The 16,025-nt window shown below is 40.9% G+C and overlaps 1 pseudogene; it reads left to right on the top strand.

Moving 5' to 3' along the window:
- The first annotated feature begins 809 nt into the window (after positions 1-809).
- Positions 810-1,874, top strand: LOC124646813 (annotated as a pseudogene).
- The last annotated feature ends 14,151 nt before the right edge of the window (positions 1,875-16,025 follow it).

Below are 16,025 nucleotides of genomic sequence, written 5' to 3'. Positions count from 1 at the left end.
CACTAGAACAACTAATGAGATATTTGTTTTACAATACACTATAGAGATATTTAGAATGGTATTAAAGTACACACATTCACGATATAACTAATGCAGTTGTGGAAGATTTAAGCTTATCAGAAGCAAACTTTATAGTTACATACCCCCTCCATCCTACGAAAGTTGTCTTCGATTTGTTAAAATTCATATGTATCTAGACACCATCTAGTATGTAAATACATCCAAATTTAGTTAAATCTCAAACAAGTTTCATTAGACGGATCGAGGGAGTATATTATTATTGTACATTAAGGAATACTACAATTAATGCTCCTGAACTTTGTAACTATGTGGTTACTATGCAATCTAAGTAATGGAAAAATTTATGGGTCAAGAATATAATATGATTAAAAAGTATAGGAGTCTAGTACAAATATATTTATTTCAATTTCCCAAGGTCTTACTATCCCATATAGACATGTGAGAACATTTGGGTTTGCTTATTATATAAGATGTCTCGAACCGAACATAATTAATATGAAGTTGTTGCTGAATAAAAAAAGAAGATAAGCCGATCATACAAGAGTAGACTCCAGAGTGTTACTTCTTTTTTAATGGAGAAGATAGCAGCCGTCTTGACATGGAAGACTTAGGAGCTGTTTCAATGCCAGCCACAAATAGCCAAGCCAAATTTTGGCTCGCCACACCACATTATTATGATAATGTACTTGAAGTTTATAATTTCTTTTTTATGAAATACATGAGTTTTTATCTCCTCGAACAAATCAAAACAATTACTTTATGATCATCTACTTTCATGAGAGGCAACAATGACCAAGAAAAAGCTAAAGGTTGATGTTGTTGTATCCTCTCGCGAGAGGAGTGTGACTTGGGCAGATGATCAGAAGAAATACATGCTTGATTGGTACATCGACTACTTGAAAGACCACCATGTAGGATTTAAGTTCAAGGAGAAACATCATTTGTAGTGTGCTGATGCATTAAATAAGAAGTTTGCAATTGGGGTGGTCGTGGATCAAGTGGACCGTTAGTACAGGCACTCTAAAGAGAATTGGAAGATTATTGCAGCAGCATTGAGCAAAAGTGGAAATTCATTTGACCACACTAGATGCATTGTGACTATTTCAGAGTCTGAAAAAGGCAACCCTATGTGTATGTTGTCTCAACCACATCCAAGTTAATTACCATATCTTATGTTACTAGTTTCTGGCCATATACCCCTTTGTTCTTTGAACTTAATGCATGACAAAGCAAGACGACTACTCACTAAACCCATCAAATTCTATGCAGAGATGCAGGAACTGCTCACTGGATCTAGTGCTAATGGTTCATTAGCTATGGATTAGAATACATGCAATGATGTTTGTGATGATTCCGACAGTAATTCAAGGGAGATGCATGACCTCAATGGCTATACACCACCTGAAGATCTACTTAGTGATGATTCAGACACAATACCAACTCCTATCACAAATGCAACCGGTGAGAACAACTACCCTTCCAACTATACTCGATCTGGTGTAAAGCGTTCACAAGGAATTCCTATGTGTAATCTATCAACTAAGAAGGCAGCAAAGTACAAGAGTCGTCTTGTAGAGCCCAATGATGAAATCACAGCTACGATGAAATCACTTCGGGACACACTTGTTGCCACTTATCCTCCTCATATATCACAGCTCGTTGATCCGCATGCAACGTTGTGGCAACGACTAGAGACTATCCCATTGTCACCTGATCAAAGAATTATCGATGGTGAGCATTTGCCTTCTAAGGAGAATGAAGTTAAACGTAGCTGGTTGTGCAATGCAAGTGATGGTACGTTGCATGCTTGGGTCTTCAAGTTCTTATGTGAGAAGGAAGGCTTAAATCCGTGAATTCTACAAGTTGGTTGCAAGCTCATTTTGTCTATATGTGCTGCTCACATAACGACTAGAACATGTTTAGTGAGAATGCTACTTTTGTTGCTTATCAATGCTAGCTAAATAGAACCTGATAAGTGATACGCGTGAAGCACACGTCCGTTGGGAACCCCAGGAGGACGGTGTGATGCGTACAGCAGCAAGTTTTCCCTCAGAAAGAAATCGAGGTTATCGAACCAATAGGAGCCAAGAAGCACGTGAAGGTTGTTGGTGGAGGAGTGTAGTGCGGCGCAACACCAGTGAAACCGGCGCCAACGTGGAACCTGCACAACACAATCAAGATACTTTGCCCCAACGTAACAGTGAGGTTGTCAATCTCACCGGCTTGCTGAAAACAAAGGATTAAGCGTATCGAGTGGAAGATGGTGTTTGTTTGCAAAGAACAATGAAAGAACGATGATTGCGGTAGATTGTATTCAGATGTAAAAGAATGGACCGGGGTCCACAGTTCACTAGTGGTGTCTCTCCAATAAGATAACTAACATGCTTGGGTGAATAAATTACAGGTGGGCAATTGACAAATAAAGATTCAATACATATCAATGATGATTACTATGAGATTTAATCAGGGCATTACGACAAAGTACATAGACCGCTATCCAGCATGCATCTATGCCTAAATAATCCACCTTCGGGTTAGCATCCGCACCCCCTCCAGTATTAAGTTGTAAACAACAGATAATTGCATTAAGTATGGTGCGTAATGTAATCAATACAAATATCCCTAGACAAACCATCGATGTTTTATCCCTAGTAGCAACAGCACATCCACAACCTTAGAACTTTCTGTCACTGTCCCAGATTAAATTGGAGGCATGAACCCACTATCGAGCATAAATACTCCCTCTTGGAGTTACAAGTATCAACTTGGCCAGAGCCTCTACTAGCAACGGAGAGCATGCAAGAACATAAACAACACATATATGATAGATTGATAATCAACTTGACATAATATTCTAGATTCATCGGATCCCACCAAACACAACATGTAGCATTACAAATAGATGATCTTGATCATGTTAGGCAGCTCACAAGATCTAAACAATGATAGCACAAGCGGAGAAGACAACCATCTAGCTACTGCTATGGACCCATAGTCCAAGGATGAACTACTCACGCATCAATCCGGAGGCGGGCATGATGATGTAGAGCCCCTCCGGTGATGATTCCCCTCTCCGGCAGGGTGCCGGAGGCGATCTCCTGAATCCCCCGAGATGGGATTGGCGGCGGCGGCGTCTCAGTAAGGTTTTCCGTATCGTGGCTTTCGGTACAGAGGGTTTCGCGACGAAGGCTTTAAGTAGGCGGAAGGGCGGAGTCGGAGGGGTCACGGGGGCCCCACACGCTAGGGCTGCGCGGGCCCCCCCTAGGCCGCGCCGCCCTAGTGTGGCGGCGCCCCGTGGCCCCACTTCCTTTCCCCCTCGGTCTTCTGGAAGCTTCGTGGAAAAATAGGACCCTGGGCGTTGATTTCGTCCAATTCCGAGAATATTTTCTTTGTAGGATTTTTGAAACCAAAAACAGCAGAAAACAGCAACTGGCACTTCGGCATCTTGTTAATAGGTTAGTGCCTGAAAATGTATAATAATGCTGTAAAGTATGTATAAAACATACAAGTATTGTCATAAAAGTAGCATGGAACATAAGAAATTATAGATACGTTTGAGACGTATCAAGCATCCCCAAGCTTAGTTCCTACTCGCCCTCGAGTAGGTAAACGATAACACGGATAATTTCTGAAGTGACATGCTACCAACATAACCTTGATCAACATTATTGTAAAGCATATGAGATGGATGGAGTGATCTGAAGCAAAAGATTGCTAACAAAAGATAATGACTAAACAAATGAATCATATAGCAAAACTTTTCATGAATAGTACTTTCAAGACAAGCATCAATAAGACTTGCATAAGAGCTAACTCATAAGCAATAAATTCAAAGTAGAATGCATTGAAGCAACACAAAGGATGATTAAGTTTCAGCAATTGCTTTCAACTTGTAACATGTATATCTCATGGATATTTGTCAACATAGAGTAATATAACAGGTGCAATAAGTAAACATGTAAGAATCAATGCACACAGTTAACACAAGTGTTTGCTTCTAAGATAGAAAGAAGTGGGTAAACTGACTCAACATAAAGTAAAAGAATGGCCCTTCGCAGAGGGAAGCGTGGATTACTATTTTTGTGCTAGAGCTTTTTGTTTTAAAAACATAGAAACAATTTTGTCAACGGTAGTAATAATTCATATGTGCTAAGCATAATACTTCCTACAAGTTGCAAGTCACATGCATAGAGTACTAATAGTGCTCGCACCTTGTCCTAATCAGCTCGGATAACACGGATTATCATTGCATGACATATGTTTCAACCAAGTGTCACAAAGGGGTACCTCTATGCCGCCTGTACAAAGGTCTAAGGAGAAAGCACGCATTGGATTTCTCGCTTTTGATTATTCTCAACTTAGACATCCATACCGGGACAACATAGACAACAGATAATGGACTTCTCTTTTAATGCTTAAGCATTCAACAACAGATAATATTCTCATAAGAGATTGATGTTGTATGTCCAAACTGAAACTTCCACCATGATACATGGCTTTAGTTAGCGTCCCAATGTTCTTCTCTAGCACATGCATACTCAAACCATTTGATCATGAAATCGCACTTACTTCAGACAAGACGAACATGCATAGCATCTCACATGATATCCAACAAAGGTAAAAAGTTGATGGCGTCCCCAGAAACATGGTTACCGCTCAACAAGCAACTTTATAAGAACTAAGACACATAACTACATATTCATCACCACAATAGTTTTTAAGCTATTTGTCCCATGAGCTATATATTGCAAAGATAAAGGAATGAAATTTTAAAGGTAGCACTCAAGTAATTTACTTTGGAATGGCGAGAAAAATACCACATAGTAGGTAGATATGGTGGACACAAATGGCATGGGTTTTGGCTCAAGGTGTTTGGATGCACGAGAAGCATTTCCTCTCGGTACAAGGTTTGGGCTAGCAAGGTTGTTTGAAGCAAACACAAGTATGAACAGTACAGACAAAACTTACACAAGAACATATTGCAAGCATTATAAGACTCTACATCGTCTTCCTCGTTGTTCAAACACTTTACCAGAAAATATCTAGACTTAGAGAGACCAATCATGCAAACCAAATTTTAACAAGCTCTACGGTAGTTCTCCATTAATAGATTAAACTACATGATGCAAGAGCTTAAACATGATCTATGAGAGCTCAAAACAATTGTCAAGTTTCAAGTTATTCCAAACCATATAAAGCATTTTCTGATTCCAACCAAATAGCAATCAACGAAGCAATTCAGCTTTCGCCATGAACATTAAAGCAAAATTAAGAACACAAGTGTTCCATATGAAAAAGCGGAGCGTAATATCTCCAATATAAGGATGGTGGGATCCAACTTTATTCAAACCAAAACAAAAATAAAAGCAAACAGACGCTCCAAGTAAAGAACATAAGATGTGACGGAATAAAAATATAGTTTCACTAGAAGTGACCATATAAGTTGTCGATGAAGAAGGGGATGCCTTGGGCATCCCCAAGCTTAGATGCTTGAGTATTCTTAAAATATGCAGGGATGAACCACCGGGGCATCCCCAAGCTTAGACCTTTCACTCTTCTTGATCATATTGTATCATCCTCTTCTCTTGACACTTGAAAACTTCCTCCACACCAAACTTCAAGCAAACTCATTAGAGGGTTAGTGCATAATCAAAAATTCACGCATTCAGAGGTGACATAATCATTCTTAACACTTCTGGACATTGCACAAAGCTTCTGAAAGTTAATGTAACAAAGAAACTCATTAAACATAGCAAAAGCGGCAATGCGAAATAAAAGGCAGAATCTGTCAAAACAGAACAGTCCGTAAAGACGAATTTTGCAGGGGCACTTAACTTGCTCAAACGGAAAAACTCAAAACTAATGAAAGTTGCGTACATATCTGAGGATCACGCACGTAAATTGGCAGATTTTTTGATTTTTTTACAGAGAGTTCTGCGCGAATTCGTGACAGACAGCAATTCTGTTTCTGCGCTGTGATGCGCGTAAATGTACACGTCCGTTGGGAACCCCAAGAGAAAGGTATGATGCGCACAGTGGCAAGTTTTCCCTCAGAAAGAAACCAAGGTTTAATCGAACCAGGAGGAGCCAAGAAGCACGTTGAAGGTTGATGGTGGCGAAATGTGATGCGGCGCAACAACGGGGATTCCGGCGCCAACGTGGAATCTGCACAACAAAACCAAAGTACTTTGCCCCAACGAAACGAGTGAGGTTGTCAATCTCACCGGCTTGCTGTAACAAAGGATTAAGCGTATCGAGTGGAAGATGATTGTTTGCAAGAAAACGAGTAAAGAACAATTGCGAGTAGATTGTATGCTATGTAAAGAATAGGACCGGGGTCCACAGTTCACTAGAGGTGTCTCTCCCATAAGATAAAAGCATGTTGGGTGAACAAATTACGGTCGGGCAATTGACAAATAGAGAAGGGCATAACAATGCATGTACATGATATGATAAATATAGTGAGATTTAATCCGGGCATTACGACAAAGTACATAGACCGCCATCCAACTGCATCTATGCCTAAAAAGTCCACCTTCGAGGTTATCATCCGAACCCCATTCGGTATTAAGTTGCAAAGCAACGAGACAATTGCATTAAGTATGGTGCGTAATGTAATCGACAACTACATCCTTAGACATAGAATCAATGTTTTATCCCTAGTGGCAACAGCACATCACAACCTTAGAACTTTCGTCACCTGTCCCGGTGTCAATGAAGGCATGAACCCACTATCGAGCATAAATACCCCCTCTTGGAATTAAGAGTACAAACTTGGCCAGAGCCTCTACTAATAACGGAGAGCATGCAAGATCATAAACAACACATGAACAATAGATTGATAATCACCATAACATAGTATTCTCTATCCATCGGATCCCGACAAACACAACATATAGAATTACATATAGATGATCTTGATCATGTTAGGCAGCTCACAAGATCCAACAATGAAGCACAATTAGGAGAAGACGACCATCTAGCTACTGCTATGGACCCATAGTCCAGGGGTGAACTACTCACTCATCACTCCGGAGGCGATCATGGCGATGAAGAGTCCTCCGGGAGATGAATCCCCTCTCCGGCAGGGTGCCGGAGGCGATCTCCTGAATCCCCCAAGATGGGATTCGCGGCGGCGGCGTCTCTGGAAGGTTTTCCGTATCGTGGCTCTCGGTACTGGGGTTTTCGCGACGGAGGCTTTAAGTAGGCGAAAGGGCAGGTCAAGAGGCGGCGCGAGGGGCCCACACCACAGGCCGGCGCGGCCAGGGCTCGGGCCGCGCCGCCCTATGGTGTGGCCACCTCGTGGCCCCACTTCGACTCCCTTCGGTCTTCCGGAAGCTTCGTGCAAAAATAGGACCACGGGCGGTGATTTCGTCCAATTCCGAGAATATTTCCTTACTAGGATTTCTGAAACCAAAAACGAGAGAAAACGACAGACTGGCTCTTCGGCATCTTGTTAATAGGTTAGTCCCGGAAAATGCGTAAATACGACATATAATGTGCATAAAACATGTAGGTATCATCAATAAAGTAGCATGGAACATAAGAAATTATCGATACGTTGGAGACGTATCGGCATCCCCAAGCTTAGTTCGCTCGTCCCGAGCGAGTAAAACGATAACAAAGATAATTTCTGAAGTGACATGCCATCATAATCTTGATCATACTATTTGTAAACATATGTAATGAATGCAGCGATCAAAACAAAGGTAATGACATGAGTAAACAAGTGAATCATAAAGCAAAGACTTTTCATGAATAGTACTTCAAGACAACCATCAATAAGTCTTGCATAAGAGTTAACTCATAAAGCAATAAATCAAAGTAAAGGTGTTGAAGCAACACAAAGGAAGATTAAGTTTCAGCGGTTGCTTTCAACTTATAACATGTATATCTCATGGATATTGTCAACATAAAGTAATATAACAAGTGCAATATGCAAGTATGTAGGAATCAATGCACAGTTCACACAAGTGTTTGCTTCTTAGGTGGAGGGAGATAGGTAAACTGACTCAACAATAAAAGTAAAAGAATGGTCCTTCAAAGAGGAAAGCATCGATTGCTGTATTTGTGCTAGAGATTTTATTTTGAAATAATGGAACAATTTTGTCAACGGTAGTAATAAAGCATATGAGTTATGTAAATTATATCTTACAAGTTGCAAGCCTCATGCATAGTATACTAATAGTGCCCGCACCTCGTCCTACTTAGCTTGGACTACCGGATCTTTGCATGCCATGTTTCAACCAAGTGCCACAAAGGGGTACCTCCATGCCGCTCTGTACAAAGGTCTAAGGAGAATGCTCGCATTTTGGATTTCTCGCTTTTGATTATTCTCAACTTAGACATCCATACCGGGACAACATGGACAACGAGATAATGGACTCCTCTTAAATGCATAAGCATGTAGCAACAATTATTATTCTCATATGAGATTGAGGATATATGTCCAAAACTGAAACTTCAACCATGATTCATGGCTTTAGTTAGCGGCCCAATGTTCTTCTCTAACAATTTTGCATGCTCCAACCACTAAGGTGATAGATCCTTCGGACAAGACGGACATGCATAGAAACTCACATGATATTCAACAATAGTTGATGGCGTTCCCCGAAGCATGGTTATCGCACAACAAGCAACTTAATAAAAGATAAAGTGCATAAGTACATATTCAATACTACGATAGTTTTTAAGGCTATTTTGTCCCATGAGCTATATATTGCAAAGGTGAATGATGGAATTTTAAAGGTAGCACTCAAGCAATTTACTTTGGAATGGCGGAGAAATACCATGTAGTAGGTAGGTATGGTGGACACAAATGGCATAGTAGTTGGCTCAAGGATTTTGGATGCATGAGAAGTATTCCCTCTCGATACAAGGTTTAGGCTAGCAAGGTTATTTGAAGCAAACTCAAGGATGAACCGGTGCAGCAAAACTCACATAAAAGACATATTGTAAACATTATAAGACTCTACACCGTCTTCCTTGTTGTTCAAAACTCAATACTAGATATTATCTAGACCTTAGAGAGACCAAATATGCAAATCAAATTTTAGCAAGCTCTATGTATTTCTTCATTAATGGGTGCAAAGCATATGATGCAAGAGCTTAAACATGAGCACAACAATTGCCAAGTATCACATTATCCAAGACATTTTAGAATTACTACATGTAGCATTTTCTAATTCCAACCATATAACAATTTAACGAAGAAGAAACTTCGCCTTGAACATTATGAGTAAAGCCTAAGGACATATTTGTCCATATGCAACAGCGGAGCGTGTCTCTCTCCCACAAAGTGAATGCTAGGATCCATTTTATTCAAACAAAAACAAAAACAAAAACAACCGACGCTCCAAGTAAAGAACACAAGATGTGATTGAATAAAAATATAGTTTCAGGGGAGGAACCTGATGATGTTGTCGATGAAGAAGGGGATGCCTTGGGCATCCCCAAGCTTAGACGCTTGAGTCTTCTTAAAATATGCAGGGGTGAACCACGGGGGCATCCCCAAGCTTAGAGCCTTCACTCCTCTTGATCATAGTATATCATACTCCTCTCTTGACCCTTGAAAACTTCCTTCACACCAAACTTCAAGCAAACTCATTAGAGGGTTAGTGCACAATTAATAATTCACACATTCAGAGGTGACACAAACATTCTTTACACTTCTGGACATTGCATAAAGCTACTGGACATTAATGGATCAAAGAAATAAATCCAACATAGCAAAAGAGGCAATGCGAAATAAAAGGCAGAATCTGTCAAAAACAGAACAGTCCGTAAAGACGAATTTAAAGATGGCACCAGACTTGCTCAAATGGAAAAACTCAAAACTAATGAAAGTTGCGTATATATCTGAGGATCACGCTCGTAAATTGGCAGGTTTTTTCGAATTTTCTACAGAGACCTGTGCCCAGATTCGTGACAGACAGCAATGCTGTTTCTGCGCAGCGATCCCAAATATAACATCAACTTTGACATAGAAACTTTACTTGGCACAAAAACATGATAAGGAGAGGTTGCTACAGTAGTAAACAACTTCCAAGACTCAAATATAAAACAAAGTACTGTAGTAAAAACATGGGTTGTCTCCCATAAGCGCTTTTCTTTAACGCCTTTCAGCTAGGCGCAGAAAGTGCAAATCAAGTATTATCGAGAGTAGAAGCATCAACATTATTATTTTTCATGCAAACACAACTTGTTGCAGAGGGTACTTTAGGTGCTCCATTATCTAAATTCTCTATGGTGGTGCTAGGGGTTTTAGAAATTTTAGGCCTATAATAATTCTTTTGTTTAGGCACTTTAGAAGCGTACATGAATTTTTGCTCTTTACCCACATAAGCTTTCTCATTATACTTGAGAGAAGAAAAGGTTGAACCCAAGGTTCCCATAGCTTTTTCAAGTTCATCAATCCTATTGGTTTGATTATCATGGACAACACAAGTTCCTAGGACACTAATTCTTTCATCAATTCCTCCTAAGGATTTATCAAGTTCATAAGTTTTATCAAATAACATTTCCAATTTAGTTTCAACACTTGAAAAAAATTTCTCTATGGTTTCCAATTTTTTCATAACATCTTCAAGAGAGATTTCAATTTTAACTTCATTAACAGGTGGTATTCCAACTAGACTCTCAATGATGCAACTAGCTTCTAAAGCGGGAGTACCTAGGAAATTGCCTCCCGAAAGAGTATCAAGAACATACCTATTCCAACTAGATAAACCAACATAAAAGTTCCTAAGAAGGATAGTGGTGGAGTGTTTCTTAATGCACCTATGATGAGCATTACTAATTCTATACCAAGCATCTTTAAAACTTTCTCCACCTTGTTGCTTAAAAGAACGAACTTCAACTTCAGGATTACTCATTTTAGTAGCAATAAAGTAAACTAGGCAAAGACAAGTAACTAATTTTTTTTTTTGTTTTTGATATGGAGAGCAAGACAGTAAATAAAGTAAAACTAGCAACTAATTTTTTTGTGTTTTGTTTAGGTGCAGCAAACAAAGTAGTAAATAAAATAAAGCAAGACAAAAACAAAGTAAAGAGATTGAGAAGTGGAGACTCCCCTTGCAGCGTGTCTTGATCTCCCCGACAACGGTGCCGGAAAACGAGGCTTGATGCGCGTAAATGTACACGTCCGTTGGGAACCCCAAGAGGAAGGTATGATGCGCACAATGGCAAGTTTTCCCTCGGAAAGAAACCAAGGTTTAATCGAACCAGGAGGAGCCAAGAAGCACGTTGAAGGTTGATGGTGGCGAAATGTGATGCGGCGCAACAACGGGGATTCCGGCGCCAACGTGGAATCTGCACAACAAAACCAAAGTACTTTGCCCCAACGAAACAGTGAGGTTGTCAATCTCACCGGCTTGCTGTAACAAAGGATTAAGCGTATCGAGTGGAAGATGATTGTTTGCAAGAAAACGAGTAAAGAACAATTGCGGTAGATTGTATGCTATGTAAAGAATAGGACCGGGGTCCACGAGTTCACTAGAGGTGTCTCTCCCATAAGATAAAAGCATGTTGGGTGAACAAATTACGGTCGGGCAATTGACAAATAGAGAAGGGCATAACAATGCATGTACATGATATGATAAATATAGTGAGATTTAATCCGGGCATTACGACAAAGTACATAGACCGCCATCCAACTGCATCTATGCCTAAAAAGTCCACCTTCGAGGTTATCATCCGAACCCCATTCGGTATTAAGTTGCAAAGCAACGAGACAATTGCATTAAGTATGGTGCGTAATGTAATCGACAACTACATCCTTAGACATAGAATCAATGTTTTATCCCTAGTGGCAACAGCACATCACAACCTTAGAACTTTCTGTCACTGTCCCAGGTGTCAATGAAGGCATGAACCCACTATCGAGCATAAATACCCCCTCTTGGAATTAAGAGTACAAACTTGGCCAGAGCCTCTACTAATAACGGAGAGCATGCAAGATCATAAACAACACATGAACAATAGATTGATAATCACCATAACATAGTATTCTCTATCCATCGGATCCCGACAAACACAACATATAGAATTACATATAGATGATCTTGATCATGTTAGGCAGCTCACAAGATCCAACAATGAAGCACAATTAGGAGAAGACGACCATCTAGCTACTGCTATGGACCCATAGTCCGAGGGTGAACTACTCACTCATCACTCCGGAGGCGATCATGGCGATGAAGAGTCCTCCGGGAGATGAATCCCCTCTCCGGCGGGGTGCCGGAGGCGATCTCCTGAATCCCCCGAGATGGGATTCGCGGCGGCGGCGTCTGCGGAAGGTTTTCCGTATCGTGGCTCTCGATGCGGGGTTTTCGCGACGGAGGCTTTAAGTAGGCGAAAGGGCAGGTCAAGAGGCGGCGCGAGGGGCCCACACCACAGGCCGGCGCGGCCAGGGCCTGGGCCGCGCCGCCCTATGGTGTGGCCACCTCGTGGCCCCACTTCGACTCCCCTTCGGTCTTCTGGAAGCTTCGTGCAAAAATAGGACCCCGGGCGGTGATTTCGTCCAATTCGAGAATATTTCCTTACTAGGATTTACGAAACCAAAAACGGCGAGAAACAACAAGCGGCTCTTCGGCATCTTGTTAATAGGTTAGTTCCAGAAAATGCGTAAATACGACATATAATGTGCATAAAACATGTAGGTATCATCAATAAAGTAGCATGGAACATAAGAAATTATCGATACGTTGGAGACGTATCACGCTGCAATCCAAATCTAGCATCAACTTTACCATAGAGACTTTACTTGGCACAAAAAAAACATGATAAGGAGAGGTTGCTACAGTAGTAAACAACTTCCAAGACTCAACAATACAGTAACAAAATAAAAACATGGGTTATCTCCCAAGAAGTGCTTTTCTTTAACGTCTTTCAGCTAGGCGCAGAAAGTGCAAATCAAGTAACATCAAGAGATGAAGCATTAACATTCTTACCAGAGGCTTTGAGCCTACCCTTCTTACTCTTTGGTTTAGGGAATACATGTCTGCCTCCCGGTGTAGAGGTGAATTTTAGGGTGCCTTCTCCCACATCTATGATTGCTCCCAATAGTTTCAGCAGGGATCTTCCAAGTGTGATTTGTCCTGTTCCTACACATTCAATAACAAGATAATCAGTGGATACAGTTCTTCCAAGAATGGTTGTGTGCACACCCTCGGCTATTCCCTTAGGAATTATAACAGATTTATCAATAAGAGTTATTCCTTCTCCCCCTTCAACGAGTCCCCAGAGTGTCAAAGATTCATAAATACTCTTAGGCATAAGGCAAAATTCAGACATAATATCACAATGTGCATGAAAAGTTTTACCACCAATAACAACTTTAATAGTAGGGTCCCACATTGAAGGTTCAGAGTTCACTAAAACTTGATCAAGACGGTTACGAACATAACTATAATTTTCTTTCAAGCGAGATGCACTTGTCTCAAGAGTGTTTAATCTATTATAAATGCTAATAAGAGCTGAATCAAAGTTATTAGCTGAACTATGTGATGCAACCAATTTTTTTATGGCATTAAAAGCTTGATCACCATTGCAATGAAGGAAATCTCCTCCTACTACAACATCCAAGGCATATCTATAGCGAATCATAAGCCCAAAATAAAAATTACTAAGGAGCAGACTTAGAGTCATTTGAGGTTCAGCTTTACGATAAGAATCAAAAATTCTAGACCAAGCATCTTTAAAACTCTCCTCATCCCATTGTTTAAAAGTAAAGACTAATTCCTCAGGTGAAGAAGTAACAGGTACAGAGCTAGACATGATAACAAAAGTAAACTAAATGCAAGTAACTAATTTTTGTGTGTTTTTGATATAGAGCTAGTAAATAAGACAGAAAGTAAAGCAACTAATTTTTTTGTGTTTTTGGATATAAAGCAAACAAGACAGTAAATAAAATAAAGTAAAGCAAGACAAAAACAAAGTAAAGAGATTGGATGTGGAGACTCCCCTTGCAGCGTGTCTTGATCTCCCCGGCAACGACGCCAGAAAAAGAGTTGCTGGCGTGTAGTTGACGTGGGAGATAGAAATCTTTGTGGTGTAACTTTTCTTCAGGTCCCCGGCAACGGCGCCAGAAAAAGAGCTTGATACGCGTGAAGCACACGTCCGTTGGGAACCCCAAGAGGAAGGTGTGATGCGTACAGCAGCAAGTTTTCCCTCAAAAAGAAACCGAGGTTATCGAACCAGTAGGAGCCAAGAAGCACGTGAAGGTGTTGGTGGAGGAGTGTAGTGCGGCGCAACACCAGTGAAACCGGTGCCAACGTGGAACCTGCACAACACAATCAAGATACATTGCCCCAACGTAACAGTGAGGTTGTCAATCTCACCGGCTTGCTGAAAACAAAGGATTAAGCGTATCGAGTGGAAGATGGTGTTTGTTTGCAAAGAACAGTAAAGAACGATGATTGCAGTAGATTATATTCAGATGTAAATGAATGGACCGGGGTCCACAGTTCACTAGTGGTGTCTCTCCAATAAGATAACTAACATGCTGGGTGAACAAATTACAGGTGGGCAATTGACAAATAAAGATTCAATACATATCAATGATGATTACTATGAGATTTAATCAGGGCATTACGACAAAGTACATAGACCGCTATCCAGGCATGCATCTATGCCTAAATAATCCACCTTCGGGTTAGCATCCGCACCCCCTCCAGGTATTAAGTTGTAAACAACGAGATAATTGCATTAAGTATGGTGCGTAATGTAATCAACACAAATATCCTTAGACAAAGCATCGATGTTTTATCCCTAGTAGCAACAGCACATCCACAACCTTAGAACTTTCTCGTCACTTGTCCCAGTTAAATGGAGGCATGAACCCACTATCGAGCATAAATACTCCCTCTTGGAGTTACAAGTATCAACTTGGCCAGAGCCTCTACTAGCAACGGAGAGCATGCAAGAACATAAACAACACATATATGATAGATTGATAATCAACTTGACATAATATTCTAGATTCATCGGATCCCACCAAACACAACATGTAGCATTACAAATAGATGATCTTGATCATGTTAGGCAGCTCACAAGATCTAAACAATGATAGCACAAGCGGAGAAGACAACCATCTAGCTACTGCTATGGACCCATAGTCCAAGGATGAACTACTCAAGCATCAATCCGGAGGCGGGCATGATGATGTAGAGCCCCTCCGGTGATGATTGCCCTCTCCGGCAGGGTGCCCGAGGCGATCTCCCGAATCCCCCGAGATGGGATTGGCGGCGGCGACGTCTCAGTAAGGTTTTCCGTATCGTGGCTCTCGGTACAGAGGGTTTCGCGACGAAGGCTTTAAGTAGGCGGAAGGGCGGAGTCGGAGGGGTCACGGGGGCCCCACACGCTAGGGCCGCGCGGGCCCCCCCTAGGCCGCGCCGCCCTAGTGTGGCGGCGCCCCGTGGCCCCACTTCCTTTCCCCCTCGGTCTTCTGGAAGCTTCGTGGAAAAATAGGACCACAGGCGTTGATTTCGTCCAATTCCGAGAATATTTTCTTTGTAGGATTTTTGAAACCAAAAACAGCAGAAAACAGCAACTGGCACTTCGGCATCTTGTTAATAGGTTAGTGCCGGAAAATGTATAATAATGCTGTAAAGTATGTATAAAACATACAAGTATTGTCATAAAAGTAGCATGGAACATAAGAAATTATAAATACGTTTGAGACGTATCAATAAGCTATTGTTAGTCATCTGGTTCAACATACATTTTGTCATGAATATTAGCACTACCTGAACTGAATGGTCTAAGTAATGTATTGAGTTTGAACTACTGGTAAGCTGTTTAACATATTTTTGGTTCAACTATTATCTGTAATGGCTGTGTTACCTCATTTATTTACTAAACATTGGCGGCTATCCAAACAATTGCCACAATTTTTTTCCAAACGTTTGTGGCAGCAAACCAAACAACTGCCACTGTTTTTTTTTCTTGCCAAACTTTGGTCACCAACCAAACGAAGTATTTTTGCCACAAAATATGGCTTGCCA

The sequence above is a fragment of the Lolium rigidum genome, chromosome 4, assembly GCF_022539505.1.
Source record: "Lolium rigidum isolate FL_2022 chromosome 4, APGP_CSIRO_Lrig_0.1, whole genome shotgun sequence".
NCBI classification, from domain to species: domain Eukaryota; kingdom Viridiplantae; phylum Streptophyta; class Magnoliopsida; order Poales; family Poaceae; genus Lolium; species Lolium rigidum.
This window is presented reverse-complemented; position numbering and strand designations above follow the sequence as displayed.